Source organism: Meleagris gallopavo, chromosome 5 (genome assembly GCF_000146605.3).
Source record: "Meleagris gallopavo isolate NT-WF06-2002-E0010 breed Aviagen turkey brand Nicholas breeding stock chromosome 5, Turkey_5.1, whole genome shotgun sequence".
Classification (NCBI taxonomy): Eukaryota; Metazoa; Chordata; class Aves; order Galliformes; family Phasianidae; genus Meleagris; species Meleagris gallopavo.
Genome location: NC_015015.2, coordinates 52927038 through 52954876, shown reverse-complemented (window position 1 = coordinate 52954876; position 27839 = coordinate 52927038). Strand labels below are relative to the sequence as shown.

General features: G+C 40.9%; 1 long non-coding RNA gene across 1 annotated transcript in view; it reads left to right on the top strand.

Annotated features, from left to right (window-relative positions):
* Positions 1-15726: 15726 nt before the first annotated feature.
* The window catches only part of LOC104911265, a 14767-nt gene continuing 2654 nt past the window's right edge, over positions 15727-27839 (top strand). The window contains exon 1 of the long non-coding RNA XR_793779.2: positions 15727-15758. This is a non-coding gene — a long non-coding RNA (uncharacterized LOC104911265). The remainder of the gene's footprint in view (positions 15759-27839) is intronic.

Genomic DNA, 27839 nt, shown 5'->3' with positions numbered 1-27839 from the left:
GTCCTGGTGTTTTGCTGTACATCATAACCTCTTACAGTTATTGTTCATTTTTTTACACAGTGGCTATCAATGAATGTTGCACTTTGAATGAATTCAGAAGAAACGGGCAGAAATTTTAAGGTAAATAAATATGGACTCTAGTTTTTAGGGTAAGTCCCAATGTATATGAAAGTCTTCCTTTGTTTAAAGTGCTTTATCTTCCTAGATATTCAGTATTCTATTTGTACATGAGTTATTCATACTTTCCTGTAAAGATGGCCATATTCAGGTGGTATATTTGGGTATTCCTTCTTTCTTGGCAAGTACAGTCTGAGGGGACATATTAAGCAACCTGAGTATATAAATTGTGAGCTGTAGAAATGAGAAAAGGATAACAACTCATTTGGAGAGGGAATCCACTACTCCCATAAGCTATTTAAATGGTGCCTGTCAGATGCTGGAAAGGCAGCACCATGCCATTTAGCTGGGATGGGGTAGCTGTATCCAAAATGCCCAGTCAAAAGGCTTTAAAAACTGGAAACGTGGGTTCCTTAGTAATATACACAACCTTCTAGGACCTCTCTTGGTTTGAAAATGATGACAAGTTTTCAGTGAAATATCTTTATTTCTCCACAATGGAAAAATCTGCTTTTAGGCTTCTACATAATGTTTGGATGTGTAATGAAGCAGTGAACATAGACAGAGAGGAGTTGGGGCTGTAGAGGCAGGGGATTCCAGCATGAATATTGTCTTTTTTCACTTGAATAGCAGAAACTCTTCATCAAACTGAAATATCATACAGGGCTGCTGTTGTAACTTTCAGCCACTAGCAAACTGAGTCTTACAAGGAACTTGACTCAACCAGCTTGACAGAATGGAGTTGTATAGAATGGAGCCTTAAGGACTGTACAGGGAACTTCTTGACTTAGATACCTAGCTTAACGATTGGCTGAGAATGAAAGAATGAAGCCTTAACAACCCAAGTTGGAAGCTGTAAGATCTATGGACCCTCATTCTAGAAGCAGAGCATGTGGAGTCTGCGGGCTGTTCATCTTCACTGTCTCCTCATGACTGATAAACATCAGAAAAGGAGGATGCACCACTACCAGAGATCCTGTTAAAAAACTCCTGGACCTTCTGGACACAAGTGGGGTGGTCTTGGACCAGCTGAACTGTGTAACGTGAACTCAGCACAGCACTGGATCCAGGAGTGGTGAAATACATCTACCTCTTGCTTTCTCTGTCTCTCTTTCTCCCTCTTCTTTTTCTCTATCTTCTCAATCTTCTTTTAGCCAGTTTTCTGCAATAGCCTGCTACCTAAAGTTGCCTTAAAATAGTTGATAAGGATATAACACTTATGCCATGTACCCATGATGCTTACTCACTGTTAGAAAGTTGCCTAATTTTGCCTCAAACTAATTGATTAGTTATTAGTAAGCTCAATAAATTGCTGTGACTTGACTCCCCGGAGAGCAGGGAGTGCCCTATTCAGTGAGATTCCTAAGATTCACTTTACTCACAATTCACCTTATTAAAGCAATGTACAGGTGTTCTGGCCTAGTTGCACACACTGCATGTTATTGTACTTTTATTGTGCATCTCCAGATTTATATTAAAAGCTGACTGAGCTGCACTAGCTTCTGTTGGAAGTCATCTGACTCAGTGCACTCTAAAACCAATACAACTCTGTAAACTTATTTAACCTTCCCATTTGGGAATACATTCCATTGGACATAACAGCTTGATGTTCATTAAAATTAAAGACAGAAAATTGTGTTAGGTAATGCACTACTTTCCCCTTGGTATCATAGGTCTGGCACCTCCTTGGTGTTCCAGTGTGACCTTTTGTGTTGTTATGAGAAGTAGTAATTTATTTTCTCATGCTGTTGGGATGGGTTTTCCTCTGATTGCTCCCTGTGCTTCTTGTTCAGGGTCATCACTCAGTGTATCTTGTCTCATTCAGTTATCTTTAGGAGCATGGAATACCTACATAGAAGAGTTTTATACCTGTTAATGTTCCATCTAGCATATCACAATTGTCAATTCAGATTATCGGAGCCAATCATTTAACTCTACATTCCAAGCCAAAGAACAGAGAGGCAGCTGTCAAGGTACAAACAGACAGTTCTTACAAGGTGGGCATCACTGTGTTTAAAAAAAACTCTGAAATAACATCATTAACAGTTGTTTTGAAGGTACTGTGTTTGAAAACCATAGAACTCTGTTTCCAGTGTTGTGCATACTCATTAGCTGGATAAGTAACTGTTTTTTTCAACCCTACACAAGTCTGACCTACCTCAAGTTCTGAACTGGGCTGATTTCAATTGAAAAGGAAAAACTGGAAGCCAGTAGCAGTCTTAACAATGTTGAATGTGGAAGCTGTGGCCCTAGGGCTGACTGGAACAGTCATAGAAGCAGAGAGGTGGTATTTAAATATTGACATAAATAGACCCTACAGAACATTGGGATTGACACCCTGGACCAAATGTACCCTTAGTATTAAGCTGGCTGATGTTGGTGTTGTACTCCAGGTGTAGCTGATGCATGACATGAAAGAAGGAATACTCCATTGGGGTTGTTTTGCTTTGTTTGATTATCTGTATTTCTTTCTGGAGACTTGTTGCTAAGCAATTGGAAAGCAGTAAGGCAAAAGATATGAGGCCATAATTCACTTTGTAAACAATGAAAATCTTTGCAATTTCAGAAGAAGATGCAGCAATAATACATAACATCAGAAAGAAGAAACTCCACAGAACATCAATAGAACATTATTCAGTCTTTTTTTAAGAGCATCAGAAGACTGATGACTCTATGCTGATGTAGAATTGAGTTACCATCACTGATATCAATCATTTCCCCACTACAGCATGCAGTACCTATAACCACAGTGAAGTCAGAGAGATGCACACACTCATACTGCAGATTTATTTCACCAATCTAACTTTATGACATCAAAACTGGTGATAAAGTTTTACCATTTGCAGGTGGGGTTACTTTCTTAATTCAATTTGTATGAAGTTAGCTCTTCACAGCTGTTTTTTTGTAATGTTTTCCAAGTTTGCTGATAATCATGTGTGTTGTGGTGGCTTTTGCCTATTGATTAGCATATGAGGCAGTGATTTTTCAAGGGCAGCAAAAAATCAGTTACTGCTTGTCCCTACAGGTGAACAGATTTGAGAGAAGAAAATGGTCATGCCTATTCTTTCCCATCCAGAGCAATACTCCAGCAGGGCAATTCCAACTGAGCACCCACCTAGGGGACCTGCAGCATTTTGCTCTGTGCCATTCTTTGATTAAAGTGACAGGCTCTTTTGAAATCCATGGAATGAAGGCATTCACAATGATGGAGGAATGATCCAAATGCTAAAATACTTTCTTTGCCATTAGCTCTACTAGATTTGCTGTGGTTTTCATCTACCTTGGAGGTTAGCCTGAAGATTGCAGTAAACATTTATTCTTTAAATCCACTACCAGTAGAAGCTGGACTGAGTAATCTTTATGGGTCCTTTCGAACTCAATATTCTATGATTCTATATCAAGAAAAGGAGGCAGGATGTATTCTCCTACTATCTTTACAAATAGGAATCAGTCCTTTTCTTTGAAACTCCTAACTTTGGGATTCAGATGTGCTCACTGCTTCTGGCTACCTTCAGGCAGGTTGCTCAAGCAAGACCACTCATGTTTCAAACATGGAGGTACAGGAAGAACATATGCATGTATGTGAAAGTGATAGCATACAAAGCTTTCTGCTCATGCTTTTGTATTTCACCATGAACTGTTCTCCTTCAGTAAATGTAAGGGAGAAAGTCCCAAGCGCTCTCTTTAACTATGGATTGTGGCATCCATTTCAGATACAAGAATTCTCTTGCTTACTTTTTCACAGCAAAATCCTTTGGCCAGTTTAGAAAACCTTCTCAGGAAACTCTATTAATTCTTTCTGGCTGCCAGGAGGGTGGAAAGTTTTGCAGTTAACATTTTATCCCACTTGCCAGCATCTCTCATTTGCACTTAGCTGAGGGGAAAAAAATACCCTAAAGCCATTCTGTAATCCTTCTGTGACACTCCTGGTCTGCTGCCAGCTGATGCTGGCATGTGCAGTGTACCACAACTTACCAGATCTGTTTGGTTTCTCAGCGTGGACAACTGAACTGCAGCAAATGCTCAGCACACAGTGCCTCACCTGAGCAAATTCATGGTCTGTGGCTTTTCAATTCGCTGAGTTTCTGCATCAGTTTTCTACAGCTATCTGTTGCACCACAGCACATGGGGATATTGGACCCTTCTGATGTGCCTTTGTATGCTCTTCAGGAGAGCTTTTGCCTTCACTGCAGTAGAAAAGAGAAGTGAAAACATGATCATAAATCCTTATGTGAGCAGCAGCTTTGAGTGTCTGCCTTGAGCAATGGGACCTCTGGAACTAAGCCCTTAATTTAAGGTCTGAAATGAAATTCTAACAAGTTGCTATGAAGCTTTACGATCCTTTGAAATCAATGGCCCAAATCCTGTTAATTGCAGTGGATCTGGGCTTTGGCTTAAGGTCTTTCTGCTACTTGCATCCTTAGAAATGCTAAAAACAGTCCTCCCCTCCCCTCCCCTCCCCTCCCCTCCCCTCCCCTTCCCTCCCCTCCCCTCTTCTCTCCTCTTTTCCTGCTCCTCATTTTCTTTTCTCTGGAAAGCTGTGCAAGTACACAGAGACAGGCCTAAAAGTGTAGTGGACATTTGATGTTCTGCAGAAAAAATGAATGTTTACTGCTTTGGATTTTATTTTACAGCTTCACTTTGGGTTTTATATTTTCATTAAACTGCAGCAATTCAGATTTTATTTCCCATGCAAGTCTGGTAATATAAAGAGTCTGCTCAGTATGTAGGTGAACTCGTCCATGACAAATTACATGGAAAGCTATGGAAACATTGCTTAATGGAGAGCAAGGTCAGGCTGTTTAATGCTAAAAAATTAATATTTCAGCTTTTTTTTTTGTGTTTTTCCGCAGAGTTTCTTGGGAGGCGGGGGAAAGAGATCCAGATTACTACAATACTAGAAGACTAAATAATGGAATTGTTTGGAGTTAGTTGAATTAATCATTGAGAGCAAATTACCTGACAAATTTAATCTTTCCCTTTTTAATTGGTTGTCCTTATGCTAGAGGAAATGTTCATTTCTGTAAGCACGGATGGAATGATTTATCTGAACTTTTTTGCAGCACTCCTGCCACTTACAGATGTGCCTGCACTCTTGCATCCCATGGGTCTTGTGATGGGGAACATTCTTCATTGAAAAAGGAAGCCTGAATACCAAATAGAGGAAAGTTTTTCAGATTTCAGAAATAGGAGAAATGAGATGCCCGACATATAAGATTGTCACCCTTAGTCTAATTTTTTTAATGCAAATACATAAGGTAGTTAATGCAGAGCTTAGGCTGTACTCATTAGTCTGGCCTCAATAAGATTTCAGCATCAACTGAAGTGTTACGTTGATTTTAAGTTCACAAATTTAGTTATATTTGAATTAATTTAAGTTAATTTTGACTGTTTTTAATTAAATGGTATTGCCTTCACAACTACAGCACACAACAGAGATATATTATTTATAATGAAATTCTGTTTTGAGAAGCAGAAAGGAGAGGAAGGACCAAGACTCCACAAATGGTTATTAGGACTATATCTGGCTTGCTGAGACCAGATCTGTGCCCTACTCAAGTCAGAGTTCTCTGAAGGCTGGCTGTGAACCAGGTGAACTCAGTGTTGAACCTCAACCCTTTCCCATCCTTGTCTGGAGAGAACGAAAAAGCAAACCTGTATTTACATATTCAGAAAATGTCGCCAATGAGGCTGTATGAATGTCCCATATCCAAGAAAATGAGTGGTGTAGCTCCCAGCACAGGTCCAAATGCCCTCTCAGTGGCTTAGTGAAGTGCCAGGACAGTAGATGTATCTATAACTATTTATTGGCTCATGAATGTGTATTTCTGCCTGGAAGTTTTTGTATGGATAGAGCCTGAGATCAACATGAAACAGAATTGCTACATCCAGATTGACATATTCCTAAGTGTGCAAAGAGCAGAGTTTTGGGGAGTGATTTGGTCTGTGTATTATGTCCCTCTGAACCATTATCTCGGGTACCAGATCTAGAGGGAGGGAGATTGCTTTGTGCCCAATGGAAATGAGTGACATTTCCAGAGCTTAGGTCATAAGAGGAGTAGGACAGCATGAGCATTGCAGCAAAGTCTGAGAACAGCAGGAAATGAGAAATTTTCATGAACGTACTCACTACTCTGTAAACCAGAAAACTGTAAAGATCTGATTCCTACTAACATTCCCATCTGGAGCTATAGATACAGACATTTTATGCTTTTATCTCTGATACTTCTTGTACTGGGCTGACTGGCACATTCAGGTAACAATTTAAACCTGGGAGTGAATCTTTGGTTACCATGGTGAGGTCCAAGCTGAATATTAGGAAACATTTCTTCTCAGAAAGAGTGGTGATACAGTGGCACAACTGACCAGGGAGGTGGGGAAGTCACTGTCCCTAGAGGTGTACAAGAACCGTGGAGACACAGCACTGAGAGATGTGGCAGTGGGCATGGTGGGGTGAGTTGACTTGACGACCTTAATGTTTCTGAGATTATATGATTCCTACAGTTAGACTCTCTGGCAGGTATACCTAGAAAGAGTATGAGACATCTACTTTAAGACTTTTTTTCAGAGCTGAAATTCACTTCCCTTCAGGTTTGCTCAATATTGCCACAGCCTTATACAGCAAACCAAATGCTAACTTCCTGAGGCTGAGTTCACCCAACTTTTTGTTCAATGAAAGTAAACTCATACAGAGCATCATAACTGCCCTGTGTGTGGATTAGAAAAGGATCCATATTTATCCTACTCTCGTACTAAACCAAAAGTCTTTCTGAAATGCTGTACAAACTTGTTCTCTTTCTGCCACCTTCTTTACCTCCATCTCAGCAACCTTCACCAGACAGATGGTTCCCACCTCCACTCAGCTCCCCTTGACACCCTGCCAACACCATGCCCAATCACCCTTGTCATCTGTCTCTTATCTCTAACCCAGTTCCCTAAGATATGACAGACTACGTTTTCCTCCTTTCCCTAAAAAGAAACACGGCACCAGCATGCCGGTACCTAGAAAAACTGATCAAACAAATGTGGCTGGAGATGAGTGAGGGGGTGGAAGGGTTCCCTATGGGAAGTTTTTGACTTTTCAGCCAATAAAACCAGCAGCTGTCAATTTTTTAAGCTATTTTCTTCTTCCTATCAAAACAAAAGCAATGATACCCTTCATCCTTTCTCCATTTCTTCCCCGGTCTGGTTAGAAATGCTGATAAAATGTGGGAACTCAAGATCAATACCTTGTGCATCCGTTCTCCTCCCACTTTTACAGATTCACCCCTCTCTTTCCAAAGTCCTTGAGCCTCCTAAATCCTTTTTCTGTGCTTCCCACATGAAACCCAACCCAAAGAGATAAAGAAAGCATGTGGCATCTCAACACGATGTCAGTAGCATGTTTTTTTTTTTTGGCTGAAATCTAAGAACTTCTCAGAATACCAGTGCTTCCATTTTCTCTAAAAAGTTGAGATATTTCAAGGAAAGTGCACACCTTTGGTTTGCTTCCCTTCTTTAAAAATAAAGCATTCTCTCTTCCTTAGCGTCTGCTGGAAAAGATTTTGATCCACTTCAGAAACAAGGTGTCTGCTGAAGTGTGTAAGGTAGCCACAAAATGTGATTTTCTTAAGGTGTCTCTAAGATCTGCTCACTCCAAACTCAATATATTTTTTTGTCTTTGGTGCCACTGAAGTCATCTGATCATGGCACTCTGGTTCAAGTTTTCTTTGTATATTAAAGAATGTAGTGTTTTCATCACTCAGCATTAGGTTTGCACATAAACCTCTGTAAATTGGCCCCAGGAGAGACTGGAGAATTCACAATTGGAATCATAACATCTCCAGTAAGGCATCTTCATGTAGGATTTCATCTTTCAAGTTAGAACGTGACTTTCTTATGCGGGGATCAAAATGGGACCACATCTAGTTAATGCAGAGCTTTCTACTGTCCTTCTGCCAGGCATACAAATATACTGATATTGGGCTTTCAGTGATCTGTTAGGCAACACCTTGTCCTCACTCTCTGTTGATGCCTCTTTTGTTTAATATGTATTCTACTTCTTGGTCTTACAGTAATGCTATTCCTGGGTTCTGTTTGGGTAAGTGATACTGGAGATGACATATTTAATAAAAACTTCTGATTTTACTTATACCTTTAATATACGGATCCTCTCTCAGTAAGATAGTGCTGATACTGCTGAAAGACTCTTGGATGTTTCTTTGCACTTAGTTATCATATAGATAAGAAGACACAGAGACAGATAAGGGAACATAAGAAATCAGTGGAAAGGATGCTGTAACATGCTACCATTTCATACGGGTGGCTATATATTATAATGGGAATAAACGTCTGAATCTTGAAAGGATGCCAGTAGATGTAGATGTGAGACACATCTCCATGGGAATGCTGACTTCTAAATCTGGATCTGAACAGTCTGGGCGTACTACTACAGCCAGTATGATCTTATTGCTGCCTCTGGCCTGTGCCTGGCAAATTGGAACACGAGCAAAAAAAAACAGTGGTGTGCCCTTTGCCCAAGGTCATCTGAGGATTCATAGAAACCAGATTTTGTGTCTCATGGAAGACACCTAAGTACTCATTGGTTTTATTTTCTTTTGTGTAAGACAAACCAAGAAAGTAATAATTTCAGGCATCCCTGTTTTCCTTCCTCATTTTGATATGTTTCAGAGACAAGGCCTAAAAAAGATACTGAAACAAGAAGCTACTGCTGCACACATCCAAGTCATCGTGACACAGACTGAAATGGTGGCACCCTTTATAATGACTATTGGGTAAACATGGTTGTGGGTTGACTGCTGATGTGGAGAGCAACAAAAAGCTTTCTACCTCCACACAAATGCATCTCATTTAAGCATTAGGAAACAAAGCAAGGGGGAAAGTTTTATCTTTTCTCTACTTAATTCTAGCTGCACCTTACTGCTTGTTCATTCTGTGCTCCTCAGTGCTCTGGTGTCTGTGGGGACAGCTGTTCTTTGAGTTTTCATTTTGCTCTGCTTTTATATCATACACAAAAGGCTACCAATGAGAAGTGTGAGCTTAACTGTTGGTGACAAATCTGTGGTAACTTTTGAAAACCTCAGTAATTCTATTTAAAAGCTTAGCAGAGGCCTTAGAACTGGTCACTGACAAACAGAGTGGGCTGCTTTCTTCTGAGACTTTGAGTTGATATCAAAGAGTGTGTATGGCTGAAAGTCCTATTGTGTAAAAATAGAGACATAGGCTGTATGACTTTCAAAAGCAGTTTAGTGTCCTGGGTGACAGCTTTACATTGAAAATTAGTGAGACTTTTGCTCTTAGGTAATTTAGGGGAAAAAACTCTATTTCCTTTGTTTCATTTGATGATAAGATAAGCAAGATCATGAGTGTGCAAAGTGATTCAAGAAGACACAATCTGTGTAGCTGTTTCCACAAACAATGGACAATGCAACAATGATCAGTTTGGTTTTTGGTTCCCACCATCCCTAGAACCACTGAAGGTATTGAGGAAAGAACTGCATTAAATGTCTGGATTTGTTTGCTTTTGTCTAATTTTCCCCCCAAAATTTTATAAGATGTTTCACTGTCTTCCAGTGATTGTTGTCACTAATTCTGGTTTTGCATTTATTTCAGCCTGTACAACAGAAATTTCATTGATCTCTTTCTAGCAACAAAAGAATTCTTGTTATCCAGTTGCAGCCTAGCAATACCAGTGAGGATTCAGAAGAAATTTTAATTTACAGGACTTGATAAATCTGAGCAAACCACTCATATTTCATATTTCAATTGCCTGAAGCAGCACGAATCTGCCATCCATTGCTTTAACTCAGACAAAGAAATATTGCATTCTTAACATAAGTGTCAAATGCTAGGGGAAAAAAAAAAGAATAAATTACCTGTTATCAGAGTCTTTATGTTTCTTAAACCTCTTTTCTGAAGAGTTAAGTGCAAGATGCTATTAAAAAGCAGGTGAACAAGTAAATACTATCTTTCCACAACAGCAGCTGAAATGGGATACAGTCTAACCAGCTTTATTTAGAAAGCTCTGGGCTCCATGATGTAATTTTAATGATGTTTAAATTTAGCATTCATATTGCAGAACAAAGAGAGATTTGCCCCAGTGCAGCAAGGTTTCCCATTTCCAAGCAGGGATGAAAGCAATAAGAATTCTGCTCATGTCACCATAGATTGTGTTCAGAGAGACAGTTGTGACTGGCGAATGCAACTCCCTGCTCACCCCCTGTCATTAAATAAATATTTGGCCAATTAAAAAGTGTTCATTATTTCAAGCAGTTAGGTTAGCATAAAAAGGGAAATTAGAAATCAATTTGTTCTGGTTAAGAAAGCAAGCCCTTGACCACCCAGGTGTGATAAACAGCAAGAACTGATGTGGAGACACACTTCTGCACCATCCCCAGAGTCCAAGCATCACCAAACCCATGTTTGATTCTGGTAGTGAGGATAATTCCCTACTGAAACCTCTTATGAGACTTTCATTGCTCTAGATTTAACAGCCTTCTAAATCCAGGTTTGATGTTGGCATTGGAGTGTGGGTTCTCTAGTCCAAAGGCTAACAGTGGTATGAGGCTCTGAGCAATGACGTAAGCTTCTTTAAAAAGGAGACTTTGTTGGCCACAGTATTTTTTCTTTACATACCTGGGGTATTTCTCAGTGACTTGGAATAAATAAAATGCTAATCTTAATGTTAGGCTGCTTTTCATTTAAAATTGCAACATTTGAGAGACGTTTTTTTCTCCTTGGAAACTTCTTCCCTTTCTCTGTTTTTATGGCCTGGAGGTTTTTTCTCTATTTTTTATTTATCATCTCATATTACTGTGATTTGAAGATATATAGCAATGACGCAGGCTGCTGTTGAGTTTTGGATCTTTGACTGTTTTCTATTTTTAGATTGTTCTTAGCTGCATTGGAAACAAGAAGCAGCAACAGTATTGGTTCACAATATATGGTACCTTTTTTCCCCCTTTTTTTTTTTCTTTTGTCAGGGGATATAATGTGAGTAAAATAACTTGACCTATACTTGGGCACTGTGCAGAGCATGCCCCTTTTAAGAAACATACTCCACCTATACAAGCAACAGAAGCAACAGGTCTTGCTGTGGCTGCCCACATCTCTCTTGGACAGCTGCAGGCAGAATGCATAACCTTGTCTCAGCATCCTCAGCACGATCCAGTGCTGCATCCAGCTGCACCATGAACTCACCTTACAGAGAGCAGTGATATAAAGCTCCCCTGCTGTATAACTGGCCATGGAATACAGGACACAGGGATAGGAGCACAGATGTATTGCTTTGCAAGTAGATGCTCTGCCCAGCTCAGAGGATCAGTCTCCTTGTCTTCCCAAAGTTTGATCAGAAAGTGGGACATCTGTGCCAGGGGTAGATATTGGCACGTAGATCCTCAAAACAGTAATAGATAACAAAAGATCCAGAGTCAATTCTTCCGTAGGAACTGACCCATCACTCAGCCCCCTAGAGCTCTGATAGCCTTCCTTGTGCAGTTGTAATTTTCCTTCTTTGTCACAGGGATAAATGGTGAATCTACCCTTTCTCATGCAGCCACCTTGTAACTGAATTGAAAAGTTTCCTCTGTAAGAAGTCTGTGAAAGTCTCATTAACGCTTATTTTTCTGATATGTGACTTCGTTATTTTAGTTGGGTTTCCCCTGAGGTGTTGTCTCAAGAATTTTGCCAAGATTATGTGAAGCAAGGAAGTTTTAACAGAGCTACTTTTGAAGCAGGAACACTGGTACTGAGAAAGAAAGATTCTGTGTGAGACTGTCATTTCTAGCATTTAAAAATATTCCTTCATTTTGCATGATGAAAGCTGAACTATGGTGTGCTGTTTGGATAGGTTAGGAAAGATGACTTTCTCCAGTCAGTGTGAAAATATTACTCATGCCAAGTATTTAATGCTAAGGCACAACTCCATTAACTGTGTAAAACTGGCTCAGGTGGGGTAAGACTCTTGTACAAGCTACATTACTTCTCACATTTTTATTAGATTCCTCTTCCCAGTTGTGTTCCCAGGTCCTACTCACTTAGGTGGGTATTTTGAACAGCAAATACCACTAAGCAGATCATGTTCATGTCGTGGTGCTAGCTCAAGCTCTCTCTTTGAGTCGAGCTGGTGGCCATCCAACATCCCTGTGTAGGAACCAGTCAGGCACCATGAGATCTATCTGATGGAAAAGCCTCAGCATGGACCCAGCTTCCTCCACGCCACATAGATAGATCAGATAGTGAAGATATCTGCTGGGGATGAAGCTGTCAGATCCTCAAGTTCACTTCAGGTATACTCATAAATGCCTGTTTTAAGTCAAACCCACTTAAATCTGCCAAGATCAACTATTTGTTCAGCATATTCATAGAGTGTGGCTCCAAATATATTGTATTCCACTTGACACCCTGGTTTTATAACTCCTTCTCCACTGCAGACCAAGCCCATGGACAGACATGTACAGGGCAGAACTACAATATCCTATTTTCCATCTTGAATCAGGTCTTGCGGAGATTTGCTTTGTGTCTATTCTCAAGCACTTCTATCTGACATCTGATTTAAAAACATCTTATTCAAAGTCAAGCTGCATGTAAAATTTGTTCAAGGCAACATATAAACTGAACTGTAACTGTACACTCAGTACTCCTACTTATTTCTTAGGAGGAATGTGTCTAATAGAGAAATGGAAGTATTGCTTTGGTTTCCATATCCATTGCTTCAAATGTTTGGCTTAGGATGTTTTCTTGACTTATCCTTGCAAATGCATGAGACCTCTTCTCCATCTATTTACAGTTTTCTTTACTAGCTGTTCCTTCTCCTTGCCCATCTTGAAATCAAAAATTATATGGCAATATAATCTTTCCGAACTAAGTACACATTAGGAAGCTCCTGAAAACTGGTGAAACTTTTATAAGCCCCAGGAGGAAATCTGATGTTCTTGGAAAGTGCTCCAGCATCTCCAGGTCTCTCTGGTTCTGGGGAGCACAAAACAGGACCCAGCACTCCAAATGTGGCCTCACTAGTGCAAAGCAGAATAGAAGGATAATTCCCTCAACCTGCTGGCAATGCTCTGCTTATAGCAGCCCAGGACACCATAGGCCTTTTTGGCATAAGTGCACACTGCTATCTCTTGGCCAGCTTGAGGTTCTGTGAAGCCCCAAAGAAAATGTTAAAGGCACAGGTAAGAGCTGGGGGTACTTGTATACTAATGATGTACTGGACTGCAAATGAGCACATAGCACAGCGGTTCTTCCCACAGAACGCCAGAGGTGCCTTCTTAGCATGTCCTGGTATCAAACATAACCCTTTTTCCTTGTTCTTGGTGTGTCATGACATTTTCCATTTCTTCTCTCTTATGTAGCTTCTTGGTTTGACCTTACATTCTTCTAGTACTCAGGGTGTGCTTGCATCATCCCTTACTTTGTTGTAGACCTGGAGTTCAGTAACCACCCTCTGTGCTGATCGTATGAGCTTTTGAGACATTAAGGTTTGAGACAAAAACCCTCCACTGTGGTTGCAAAGGGAAGAAGCATCAATATTTCTTCTTTCTCCAGTGCATTTGCTATTGCGTGCAGCCACAAGTGGGAGTAATGACCAGGATGGGTTGTGAACACTATCCTGTTGAGGAAATTTATTTAATGCTTTCCTGATTGCAGGCTAGAACTGTGGGTCCAACCTCATACCCAAGAGCAGGGTAAAGGATCACATTCTGTGTGCTCTCCCTTGGGTCCTCAGATGCTCAGGTTCCCTGCACCAGAAGACAATGACCAGAAAGCCATAATTTAAGTCCTGACGAGGCTGTTTATAATACTCAATTTCAGCTCTTGCCTAAGATGGGGCAGAGAATTCCTCCCAGTAATTCCTTCCTTGAGTGCTGCATCCCAACTTCTGTTTGAGCTAGAGCAGATCTCTCAGAAATAGGCATCAAATCTTGTTTCCACAGCAGTTTGAGATGCAGAGTGTTCTGCTTCCCTCGGTAATCTTCTCAGTCTAACCAAGACCCCGAACTGGGAGTAGACCTCAGACTGCTAGCTAATGAGCTGGAAATTTAAACCCTTTCATCAAGTTCCCTGAAAAAAATTTTGAAATAGATTTTCAGACTGTTAGGAACTTAATCTTACAGTTCTTCTTCTGGAATTTTAATTTTTCTTTTTTACTTCAGATGCAGACATGGCAGGCACTGTAAGTCTAATTCATTTCACCTTTTCCTCTTGATAGCTAAGGTATACTGTTACTTATTGATCCAATGTACTGAGGTTATTTGTACATTAGCTCTTCCAATAATGCAAATATGTAACTGGTGTTGATGCTCTTAATTAATCATATTCATTATTTTAATCTCATTCAGAAACATAGAGTCCAGCTGCTTATGCAGATGCCAGTCAGGCAGTGAAACCCCCAGCCCTAATAGACAGATCAAAGATGGATGGCTCTGTCTTGCAGCAGTCATTGTGTATACATTTGCTGATAAATCCAGTGCTTTTTCTGCATCGACCAGCAGCTTGAGACTCCTGTTCTTTCTCAATCTGTAGGTTGAAAAAGGCCATTTTGACACTGCCTCCGAACACAGCCTGCAAGCTGGTGAAGCCTTGGCAGTCCAGGCCAATGAAATGACTTCCCGAAATTAGGGAGAAGAATGGAAATGAGCCGAAAAGCTAATAACACCTTGTCTGCCTGGCCATGGAGAGTCCTCTAGGGCTGCATCAGGTATGAACATGCTCGGCCCAGTCATAGCAGTCAGCTCTCATTTCAGGCTCAAGAATTTAATTTCTCAGCTTCCCCAAGAGCAAGATCTTGGTATTACAATCTCTAAATGAGAAGCTGCAGTGTGCTGTGCTGTTGGGTATCAAGGTAACCTAGGTAAGCTCTGAACCTTGGAGATAACGTGCTGAAATTCCCCCTACCTTCGAGGGAAGTAGTAATACAGGCATGTCCAATCCACGCCTGTAGGACACATTGGCCCAGCACAGCACACGCTGTGGCCTGCCCCCACAGCAGAGTCCATCGCTCAGCACCAAGTGGACATGGGTGCACTATGAACCCCATCTGGGCTGAAACCAGGGCATTTTCAAATGGAATGTATTGAATTGCAACTACAGATCTGATCATGTCTCTTTACCAAACTTTGATAAGCCCTATCTTACCAGAAAGAAGTATCTCTTGCTTCACAATCACGACTTTGCTTTTCCTCAGTATGCACATTTGTGAAATGTGGACCAGGTAAGCCAAAAAGTTGGACACCCATACAGTAATGCATTGATTTCCCAATTAAAAATAACCAGGTGAACAAGTTCCCTGAGAAGCTGCTGAGCTGAGAGGACAGGATCATCCCTGTTAGAAAGATTTTGTGAGTCCTGTTTTTTACAGGTCCTTTACCATCCCATGCAAACTTGCTGAGAATCCTAGAATCATTAAGGTTGGAAAAGACCTCTGTAGAAGAAATGCTAAGTCATGGCCTGAAACAGTGATTGAGCACCTGGTGGGAAGGCAGGACCAGCCCAGGGGAGCTCAGGTGCAAGCAGTGTACCTGAGTGACTGCAAGGGATGGAGCCAGGATCCACCCCTTCCCAGACCTCATTTAAGGGCTGGTAGAGGAGGTGAAGGTATCTCTTTCTGGAGATTTCTGCTTATCTAAGGCCTTGTAAAGGTAAGCAGCTCTTTTCCTTCATTTCAGTATCTGTGGCTGCTGTATTTGGGCTTGTTCCTGTTGCTAAAGACTTTGCCACCATGCTATTATCATCCCATTGTAGCTTTCAGCCTCTAAGCTCTAGTTTAACTCAAGTCTTAGTGCTGCTGAGTCTTGTTGTACGCTTATAGAACTTTGTCACATCTCTCTTCATCTCTCTTCCTATCTGAAAGCTGAAGGTCTGCAATCTGCAGGACTGTGGCACAAAGCAGCACTGAGTCAAGTACAAAACCTCAACAGGGCTCAAACTATGTAAGCGAACAGGAGACAGGGAAACTTCTGCACCAATATACTGCTCAGAACTAGATAAAGCAGGGTGATTGTTCTTTTGGAAAGATTAAGTCCTGTGTAGTACAGACATCACTGTTTCAATCACATGGCTAATGCTTGGATGTAAGCTCTGCTGTGTGGTTGTTCAACTGAAATATAATATGCATGTTAATAAAGTGTACGATCTTTGCTTACAAAGGTCAGATAGATAATGATGCAGTGTATTACCCTCTCCTTCACACCTTCCTCCAATTTTACTTATTTTCACCATTCAAGATGTCTTCTTCTGTATTTGGACTTTACAGACTAAGCATCCAAACATTGGAAGCTATCTCTGCTGGTATATAAAGTATTTTGCACGGAGTGTTTTCACTGTTCCTGTCTCTTCATTTAAATCACGTCTTAAGTTTCTCTTGGGTAAAGGAAATAGCATAAATGGAGATCAGAATTCCTGTTCCATAAAAGATAATGGATTGTGACGTTTATTTAATTAGGGCAGAAAATATCCTTGATTAAACTGTATTACAAAATGCAAATAACCTGGTGGAGTGACAGCCAACTGGAATGTTCATATGTGATTCAAAGACTTAAATCCATATGCTTTTGACAGAAAGTCTATTTAAAGAGACTATTTTGTGTTGAAAACTTTATTAAGATAATTTCAGATGTTAGATGATGATGCTGAAAAATACTACGTAGTCTCTTTCTTCTCTTTTTCTTTCAAGACGTCTTTAAGACACATGATCACTTTATAAATATACTCAAGGATGTTTTAAGAGATTTTATTTTTACACTCTTAATTTTTTTCGTGCCACTTTCCTTTTCAATACTTATTCTTTTGGTCAATTACACAAACAAGTTGCTATGAGAAATGTTTACACTCTTGTCAACTCGTTGCTATGTGTAACTGGACACGCTAGCCTTGCCATGTTGCATTGCTTTAAGTCTTTCTGCCAATTATTCTATCAAATGTGATGTTAACCTATTTTTAATAAGTGTAGTTGTGTGGTCTTACTGTTGACTAACATCTACCACTTCACAACTTCAGCCTGCTACTACAATCCACTCTGTAAACAGGTTATTTGTGAACAAGTCTTATTTCTTTTACAAAATGTAGACATCAACGTTATCATTATCTTTCATATTTTTACAAGTCTTTCTCACCCTTATAATTTGCAGCTGATTGTTGATGCTGGCATATATCCACAGAGGTCAGTCTGTTTCTCAGCATGAAACTGCTGAGAACTTTGTCCCAGATAATTTCTCCTCCAGACTTTGTATGCTTTAGTGCTTGCTTTTGTGGCTTCAACAATGACTCCCTCCTGAAAATGTTCAAGAAAGCATTTACTTTATTGCTAACTTACTGGTAAGCATTTCCTGTGGATGGAAACCTGCAGAGGATGTTTGCAGTGAAAATGAGCTGCCTTACCAAGTGCGGATGCCAGGAAAGATGGAGCCTCTGCACTATTCAGTATGAAAGTGTTCTCCTACTAATCTTCTGTGTAGGCTTTGGAAAGCTGAGATGCATGCCATGTTGGCATGGTTGTCTTTTCTAGTTTTCCTCTATGGATCCATAGGATTGCTGCTTTTGCCCCACTACTCTTTATTTACAATTCAGAAGATAAATCTTCCAACAGAAGAAATGTAGGAAAGGGACAGGCTGCCACAGGGATCCCAATCTTTGATTATAAGGATACTTTCCCAGATTGTGGGGTATCTGGGTTCAAATATACATCTAGTACATCTGCATAGCCATATTTGGGAATAATAACCTTTTTAACAGTGCCTTTGGTGTGTGATTTGGGTGAAACGTTGTATCTTCTTTGAATTGTTAGTTTTGTTCTGATGTTGAATCATTAGCTCTGTTTTTGACCTCACCGAGGTTGCCATAAAGTTTGTGAATTGCCCTGAAAGGGTTTTGTTTCACTGAACCAACAGTTTTTGGTGAAAAGTTAAGGTATTTTTTATTTATACCATCCCTTACCTCAATAAAAATAAAACTTAAAAAAAAAAAAAGTTACCAGGCATGTAATATGTTCAGTGAAAGATTACAAATCTAGTTAAATATGCAATAGTAGCAGATAGCTCCGGAACTTTAACAAATACTCTATTCATTCAAGTATCAGGATGCGTAGCCCAGAATATTGTATAAATACGTAAGTTATTGGTTCCAAAGAACCTGAAATAGATAGAAATATATAGAAAAGTGTGATGTCAGCAAAATATCTCCAAGCATGTTCCAGAATTTTCTGTGAGATACCTAAGCTCAAAAAATATTATTCTGCATTGTTATATATTTTAGTCACAGAGTGATAGCGTAGGTTCATTTCATCAGGATATGTACCATCAGAATCAGACATGATTTCTCCTGTTACAGCATTAGATCAATGGTGTTTTAAAGAATACAAGTAATTGCTTCTAGTCCTCCTTCCAAGATTGTCCAAAACTGACAATTTGGGTTCACCGCTACCTGAGTTGCTGGTGTGGGCTGGAAGGAGAGAGAAAAGTATCACAAAATTGCATTTTTAATATTTTTTTTCTAAAACAAGTTGGTTTTGAAGGGAAAAAAAGACCTGATTTTTTTGAAAAATATGACAAAATTCGAGGTCTTCATTGAACTCTAAGTGCTGTTGGTCCTTAATGATCACGTACTAAGGCTGTAGTTTGAATGGCTGGGTCAAGGTCTGTGAAGGGAATCTTTCCTACGCTGATAGACCCAAACAGGCAGTAGAAAATGTCACACAGGGTTACTGCTTTGCTGAGTTCCTTAGGGAGAGCTGATACCTGCACTCTCTGAAGAAATGAGCTACAAACGTAGTGAATGAGTTTGTTCTTATGCTGTAGGTGTTCCTAAAGACGATCATGCTAAACTTTGCTAAACTTGCACTTCCTCTTCATAAACTTGTGAAGGCGTTGGAAATTCAAGCCAAGCCGAATCCAGACTAGCAACAGTCTGTGTTTTTTCGTAGTGATGGCAAGTAATCACTGGAGCAAATGTGAGGAATTCTTGTCAGCTGTCTGTTGCTGGCATCTCTTAAATGTTCAAAGTTTGGTGTTTTTCTAAAACAGAACTGCAGTTTAAATGGGGTGAAATCCCAGAAAGTCCTTGGTTCTATGTTACAGGGAAAGTCACAGTAGAGAATAGCAGCGTTTCCTTCTGACCCTGTAGCCTGAAGCTGTATTATTTACCAGATGGTAAATCTGCACCAAAGGCTGTAGGACAATGGAAATAAAGACATTTGGAACTATCACTGTGCAGTCAGAAGGCATTCCTCCCTAGCTTTACTGTTGCTGTCATGCTACCCGCACATCCTACACTTTTCTCCTGCTCCTCCTATGTCCCTCAAGGGGGATCTGTTGAATGAAAATTACAGGGGTTGGAAGGGATCTCAAGAGATCATTGAGTCCAACCCCCCTGGCCAAAGCAGTCTCCTGCTTTGGGAGCGGGATAGGTCACCCTGGCAGGTGTTCAGATGGGTCTCGAACATCTCCATAGAAGCAGACTCCACAACCTCTCTGGGCAACTTGTTCCAGAGCTCAGTCATCCTTACTGTAATGAAGTTCTTCTGCATGTTTGTATGGAACTTCCTATGCTCAAGTTTTAGGCCATTGCTCCTTGTCCTATCAATGTGCACCACTGAGAAATGTCTGGCCTCATCCATTTGCCTCCCATCCCCATTTAGATATTTATAAGCATTAATCAGATCCCCCTAGAGAAAGCCCTCCAGGGACAGTAAGGATTAAAACTTCCAACTTCTTTGGGGTTTCCTGCAGGTGGGGTGGGCCAGTGCAGATTCCACTAGATAAAGACACAAAGAGCGAGGGAATGGTATGCACAGTAAACTTTCTCCCTTCCCCTTCAAAATACTCCCATTGGCTGTCCACATCTTTCTTCCATAGGTGGACTCTAGTAATTGGTTGTCAGTTGCTGTGATTAGGCCATGATCTGAAACAAGGCTAGAGATAATGAGGACATGCCAAAAATACAGAGGCAGTTTTGTCTCTTTTGTGCCTGAAACCCTGCACCATTCTACAAAGAAATGAGAAACAAAAGATTATATTGATAGACTTAATCATCTGAGTCTGTTTTTCATGTGCCCTTGATGCTTTAAAATCAAACCAACGCACCCCTGCCAGGCATTAAAATGCCAGATTTGAGGGTCATTAAAAGCAGCAGCATGCTTAATCAGGAGCCCTTGCAGAGCAGCACAAAGCTGCTCCTCCCTTTCTCAACATGATTTATTTTTTAATAAGGGTGACCAAGATGGCAGCATGTGCAACACACTGTGCTGTGCAAGATGCTCTGCAGCAGGATGATTTGCAAACTCTTTGCAGTGTTAATGTCTGTGATAACAACTTGGAGGAAGCAGTGCCTTATATTGCTTAAAATGGACCTTCTGCATTCTGGGGTAGGAAGTTGCAGGACTCATTATGTGGATATGAATTTTTAAATGGTGTTTCTTTATTACCTTCTGGTTTCCTCCATAGAATTCCACTGAGGGTGTTTGGGGAGCTGCCTTGTTGTGCTTTGCAGAACGCGGCCCTTATGCTGGTGTACACCCAACCAAATTATTTATTTCCCTAGTAGGAGTGTTGCATTTACACCAAGCAGCTCAGAGTGCAGGTTTGTCATAGGTCAGGCTGGAATGTAGCTAGAGGACAGCAAATCTTCTTTCTGCCTTTTTTGGGGGGATATGAGACTGTTATGCTAATCTTTCTGGAAATGTGATGCTTTAAAGAAGATAACAACCACAGGGAAGGCAGGCAACATTGTGTGCACAAGCATGAGTGAGGAAGGCACCTGCTGTCCTAAAGCTGTTTTGAATGTTAAGAAAATATAATTGGGGGCAGAAGTTGAAAGAATGCACAGGGAGCTTTTAAAGTGGAGGGCTGGTGCTTACATGAACGATTGCCCTTTTGTTTCTCTGATCTTGGCAGCTTCCAGAAGCTGTCCTATTTAAATGGCTGAAGGATTTGGAAAAGAAGTTCCATGCAGTGGACAAAATAAGGATCACATTACCTTTTCAAGTTATCTTTCATTCTGATTCTCTGCTAAATAAACAAATCCCCACAATGTGAGCTACTGCTTATTTGTCTGCATTTTTGACACAAACCTGGCTCTTCCATGCTGTATTTTGTGAGCTGGTGGGGGGACACTATGAAACCCTGGGGGAATGCAGCTGTGCATCTGATTTCCTATGTGGTGAAGACAGGTTTTCAAACAGATCTGATGACTTTAGGCAACAACTTTGTGAGAAACATGAAGGAAGCCTGAAACTCAGAAAATGCTGAGCCTTTCAAAAGCTGACTGCTTAGACAGAATTCGATGAAGGGGGGGAAGTTTGCTAGTTTTTCTTTTTTAAGCTTGCAGATGGAGCTGAACTCTTATGAGTGCAAGCAAGATGAATAGCATGGATGCGAGTCAGACGTAGGACTGGTAGGCTATGTTGAGACTGCCCCAGATAGATGTGTTGATCCCTTGGCATGAAGCATCCTCTGCTGTTCTCATCCCAAACAGCTTCTGATCTCAGACTAACAGTGGAGCTGTGGTGCCGATTATTGTAGCCTGCAGGGAAGGTTATGAAGGGCCTGCTTTAAATCAGGGACTGAACTGGGAGAGTTCATTTCCTTCTTGTCAAGCCAAAGTTGTCAGACCAGTGGGGCGTGTTTGTGCAAAAAGATCAGCAAAACTCATTCTACTTGCGTGGGATGTTTGAAGATTACCCTATCTTTGCTAAGAGCGCGTGAGCTGGTTCATATAACAGTGAAGACAGAAGCCTCACATTCCTCTCCTTTCTTAGCTGAAGGATCCAGAGGCATCTCTCAAGTAATAAGATCCCTCGTTACTGAGGGTGGATTTTTAACCATTTTTAGGATACTACATGGATGTCCTCTTAAATGAACAGAGCTAGGAGTAACATGTACTGTGTAGCTTTGTGTATGGGGGTAAGTAGACAAATGCTGGGGCAAACCATGTCCTTTTGACAAGATTATAGAATCATTGGAGTTGTAAGAGACCCACTAAGGCCACTGCAATGAACAGGGACACCTAGAGCTCTATCAGGTGCTCAGAGCCCTTTCCAGACTGACCTTAAGTGCCTGCAAGGATGTGGAATTTACCACCTCTGGGCAACTTTTGCCAGTGCTGCACCACCCTTATTGTGTAAAAAAACAAAAACAAACAAAACTATTTCCTTATATCCAGTCAAAATCTCCATTCTTTTTGTTTGAAACCATTTCCCCTTGTGCTATCACAGCAGATCCCACTAAAGGATCTGTCCACTTCTTTATAGCTCCTCTTCAGATACTGAAATGCCACTCTGAGGTCTCCCTGAAGCCTTTTCCTCTCCAGGCTGAACTGTCTCAACTTGTGCTTGTAGGAGACGTGTTCCATTCCTTGGAACGTTTTAGTGGCCCTCCTCTGGATGTGCTCTAGAAGGTTCATGTCTCTCCTGTACTGAGGACTCCACATCTTGATGCAGTGCTCCAGGTGAGATCTCACCAGCATAGATAGAGATCTTCTGTGAAGTCCTGTACCTGAAGGCTAGAAGTTGGTTCAACACTTGGTATTCCTTTTCTGTGTTTGGAATTAGCTGAAGGGCTCAACAGACTCTACCAGGGCTTGAATGGCTAAAAGGCACTGACAAACTTTAAAATGTGAAGTTCTGCAATAGTATAAGGTGTCTTGCTGTATGTAACCCTGTGTGGTTAGACAGATTTCACACTTCCACCAATGTGATTGTTCTCTCTCTACCTCTTATTTTGTGTTTTTTTTTAATAAAATCTATCCTATTCCCAAATTTACCCCAAATCTTGAATAAGCAGCACCATTCAAAGCACATGAAATGTTTCCAAGAAAAATATTTTGAAAATGTTGTGATTTGTCTTTTGGGGAAAAAAAAAAAAACAACCATTCACTATGTCTCTGCAAAGAAAGGTTGGCTTGGCTGTATTCCCTCTGTATACTGATCCACAGCCTAGGAGGGAAATCTAGTACAGACAACCCAAGACAGCAGTTCCCTGTGCTTCCAGACACCACGTGCCCCATTGCAGGGACAATCTGGGGCCATTGGCTCAGGAAGCTGATGGCATGAAGAGTCATGAATGGGGATCCTTGTCTGGTCCCATCACCAACTTACGTAATGCTAATTTGGGAATGCAGCTCTATCTTTCTGTCTGTATTGTGCTCCTAATGCAATGCAGATTAAAAAAAAAAAAGTTTGCTTGTGAAGTGCTCTGAACTCATTAGACTTGTGGAAAATGTAATTGTTTTCTCAGTTGGTAGAGATGGAGCTCAAGGTTCATCTCTAAGGCAGCGAGATGACAAGGGGTGGTGTAGCAGATACAGGCTATGTCTGGCTCTCCTCAAGGAACACATGAAGAGGGCAGCCACTTTTATCTGTCAAGACAGTGTTTTTGAAAGTTTGAAGCTGCTATATCCTCTATCCCCCAGAAGCCATTTAGTTTGTTTTTTTTTCTGAAGTTTCTATTGTCTGGCATATTAATATCCAAATGTGTGGGTTTAGTTTTTATCTTTTTAATCATAAATTAAAAGGGCAAATTGGTAATGTTGGGTAAAATAATTTCATAAGGATCTTCTGCTGTGGCTGTGGAGAATTTAAATTTGTTTGGTATTATCTTTTCATTTTATGAATTTATTTTAGTCACCCCTTCAGATGCCTAACTGAGCTGTGATATGTCCACAGGTCTGATTGCATTGTCTGGAATAGTACTAGCTTTCTTAGGACATGACGTGTCAGTGGGGTTACAAACAGACCAGAGTTAGAACTAGTGCTTATGGAAGATATGTGTATTCACTCAGCAGGGTCTAGCTCTATAGAACACGTTCTGAGTATTAAAATGGCTTTCCATTTTCCCCAGATATCTTTTCCTTGAAAAATATTGCTGCTTCTTGAAGAACCTTCTGTCATGCTGATGAGACCCTCCCAATGAGGAGCACATTGGCACTAGTTGCCTGCTTAATGCATATTCATAATTAATGAATACGTTGTGATTTGCATTCGCTCAGCTGCCCCCCAGTATGGTAGCATTAAAGTGGATGCAGAGGTTTTAAGTGTGAAAGGCTGATTAAGAAGTGAGGGGAAGGCAAATTTAACACTTCAGTTGGAGCTTCTGAGTCAGTCCCTCTGCTGCAGATTGCCTAATACAGTTGGCTGCTCCCACAGCTGCTGCTGAGCACAAGGAGCAATCCAGTTTGCCCTGAAGTCTCTGTTTAACAGCAAAGGTCATGGGAAAGCAATACCGTGGTATTTGACAAGTTAACACTGCAATTAAAGAGAGACTAGGAAATAAAATCCTGCTGATGGCTGGCTTACAAACACTGGGTCTCTGCGTTCTGGCCGATATTCAGGACAGATGCTTATGAAAAACAATGAAATCCATCCCAGTTGCACAGCCTGCAGAAAGAGTATATCTTTCACACCAGGAAGGGCACAGAGTTCAGCTCTGCTCAGATGCGTGTCCAGCTGTATCCTGGCAACATGCCCCTCTGCTGAGGGGTGTTCGGTGCAGTGCAGCCATCACCATGATCCCTCTGAAGATGCATTTTAACCATTTCTTCCTTTCCTCTATCCCCAGGTTCACAATTGTGGCCTCATTCAGACCCTCCAACTTCACATCTCCTGTTTCCTACCCTGTTTCATAGAATTGTAGAATTTCACACATTGGAAGGGACTCAAAAGGATCACTGAGAGCAAGCCCTGGCTCTGCACAGCACCACCACATGTCTGAGAATGGTGTTCCAACTCTTCCTGAGCTCTGGCAGCTTGGGGCTGTGTCCACTGTCCTGGGCAGCCTGTTCCATGTCCTCTAGGGCAAAACCTTTCCCATGCTGTTCCCTCTGGCCCTGCTGCTGTCACAGAGAGCAGAGCTGAATGTTCTCTCTGCCCCTCTGCTCCATGTGAGGGGCTGTAGGCTGCTACGAGGCCTCCACTCAGCCTGCTCTGCTCTGGACCCAACAAAATCAGGGACCTCAGCTGCTCCTCAAACACCTTCCCTTCCAGACCGTTTCCCATCTTTGTAGCCCTCTGCATCCTGCTTTGAGCTTGGATGTAAAGCACAGAAGAGCTCTGATGCTATAGCCTGCAGGTTTTATACCCAGTGCTAGGGTCTCCAGGGGAACAGACTGTTCACCCTTGGAACACCATGTTATCTCCCAGCTGAGAGATGTAAGGTTTATCGGGGGGGAAAAAAAAAAGCATTTAAATATTCTCAGACTATGCAATCCCTTCTTCATGTTGGAAGGAAAATAATTCCTCAAATCTGCAGGCTGTCTCATTTCTATTGCTCTCACTGCCCCAGTAGGGTTGAAGAGCTTGTGTAAGCCAGGAGGGACCACAGAAATACCTGGTCTGTGCGATCTTTGCAGAAAAATCCTCTTCAGAGTGCCTTCCCTTAGGGTATGGGAGAATAATGTTGACCCTCAGAAAAGCAAGATCTGCTTAGGTGTGCACTGAGTAGGGTGAAGAGAGTGCCTTAGCATGCAGACTAATTCCTAGGGGAGCGTATCTCCTCTACTGTTTAAACACAAATCATTTTTTCCCCTTTTTTGTATTTTTTTTCTTTTTGCATTATTTGCATGTATAATTTAAGGTATCAAACGGGGGGCCAAGACATTGTTACCCATTCTGTCTCTACACGTTTTTTGTGAAATGCACTGAAGCCTGCAGTTGGTAAATGGATTCCCACAGCTCGATTTCCTAACCCTTTCTTCCCTTCTAGTGCTCTCTGAAATAGCTTTCCTGTCCTTTGGTTTATTAGATTTGCCTGAACCTGGCTTGGTAACATCATTAAGAAAGTGACCAGACCTCTTTCTGGATACTATTACAGGCTGATGTGTTGTGTGCAGCTCACTGCGGCTGCTCACAAAAATACCTCTGTGTGAGGAGAAGGAGGAGGAGTAGTGGCCATTGCATGGTAAAAGGCCAAGAGAAAAATGGATCACTGCCCCCATAGTGGTGTGTGATATGTCCGTTGTCCTTCATTATTAGTTCTCAGATGCTCTTGTTGAATGTGGGTGGTCAAAAAATGGAATTTTCACTCTGCAGAAAACTTGCACGTTTAGTTTTCAACCCAGCATAAGTCAAAACTAAATACAAGCTGAAGTTTTGGGAAATTTTTTGTCCCTGAAAAATTGAAATGGCTCTCTTGAAATGCTTCTTAATGGTAATATGGAACACTTTGCTCTTATTTCTGCTGTCATAATAATAGCTAAAATTATTCTATTGAAATAAAATGATTGGACTGTATCACAGCAAAATGTAATTTCCCAGTGAAAAGCATTGATGGAATTTGATCCTTTCTTGAAAAACTTCCTGATTTTTTTTTGTTAAATAAATAAAAATTTTAAAAAATAGATTGTCATAAAACTTGAACAAGCAATCTTTTAAGACTTGTTTTTACTCCACTGTCAATTGTGATATTTTGTACATAAACGGCAAAAAATTAAAGCCAAAGAACAAACAGCAAGATTGATGTCTTGCCTTAGTAGCTAACACAGAGAAAAGGAATCAGGCTTTTCTGGGTTTCAATGCCTCTGACTTTCTGTTCAGTTAAGTTAGTCTCATTGTGTTCTTTGCATGGTGCTGTGGCACCAGACCTGAGTAGATATTCTCCCTCAGCCCCTGCTGGACACCAGACACAGCTGCTGCCCTTGGAATGTTTAGCAGTGTGTCAGAGTCTGCAGAGGATGCCTCCAGTCCCACTCTGCAATATGCTTTGTCTCTACTCAGCTTTCCTTGCTAGATCATGTCTGTCTTTCTTTTTATGACAGGACTGTGACAGAGTTGTACGTAGGGGTACCAGGGATGCCAGGTATTAGATGCTATTTCACCAAGTATTTCTCTTTCTGGATAAACTCCTTCCTTTCTGTGCTTTTTTAAAGGTTAGTCATTAGTTGGGAACTGTAAGTGATGGTCCTTTGCATCACGTAGGCAGGGGGCATCACTGATATCTACAGTGTCTCTTGGGTGGGAAGATGCTGCCCACATGCAGTTATTCACTGCCTTTTGCAAGCAGCTCTCTGTAACACTAATAGTCCTATTGCATCTAACATACAGCTTTGCTATGCAGGGGCATAAAGCCCACATTATTAGCATCCCAGATATGTTTCTATTAATAGCTATTCACTAGTTCTAAATTAGATCAGCATATATTGAAGGTATGCAGCTGAATTAAACTAGACTGAATGTAGAGCTACTATCAGAGTTTTCAGATTTGTATTGGATTTTCCATTGTCTTTTTATTTTTATAACTACAATGATATTTTCCTTAGGATGCTGCCTTGACAAAATACAGGGCTTCTACAGGGAGATAATAAATAACCTGGCATACATTTTCCCTCCACCCCACTCCCTGCTGCATGATTGAATTTTTCAGCACCTAATAACAGTTCTTGCCAGCACAGCAATATCATTTCTAAATCTCAACATTAAAAAAAAAAAGTTTAGACAATATTGAAGTGAAGCAACTAGAAGTTGGAATTGAAGTCTTGGCACTGAGTATGAAGTCTGCCATTTATTCAACTTATAAAACCTGCAAAGCTCCATTTCAGAACTGGCTATTGTGGATATTTTAATTCAATGTCTGAGGACTTTGTGACTTCGTTCTGGGATTTTAAAAAGTCTATTAAATGTTCCAATTGCTTTTGCAGAAATCACAATTGTCCTCTCTGATTGACTGTTTTTTTGTTATTGGGTGTTCAATTTTTTTCGTCCAGCCTCTATAATTCAGTGCTGTTAAGTGCTGACTGAT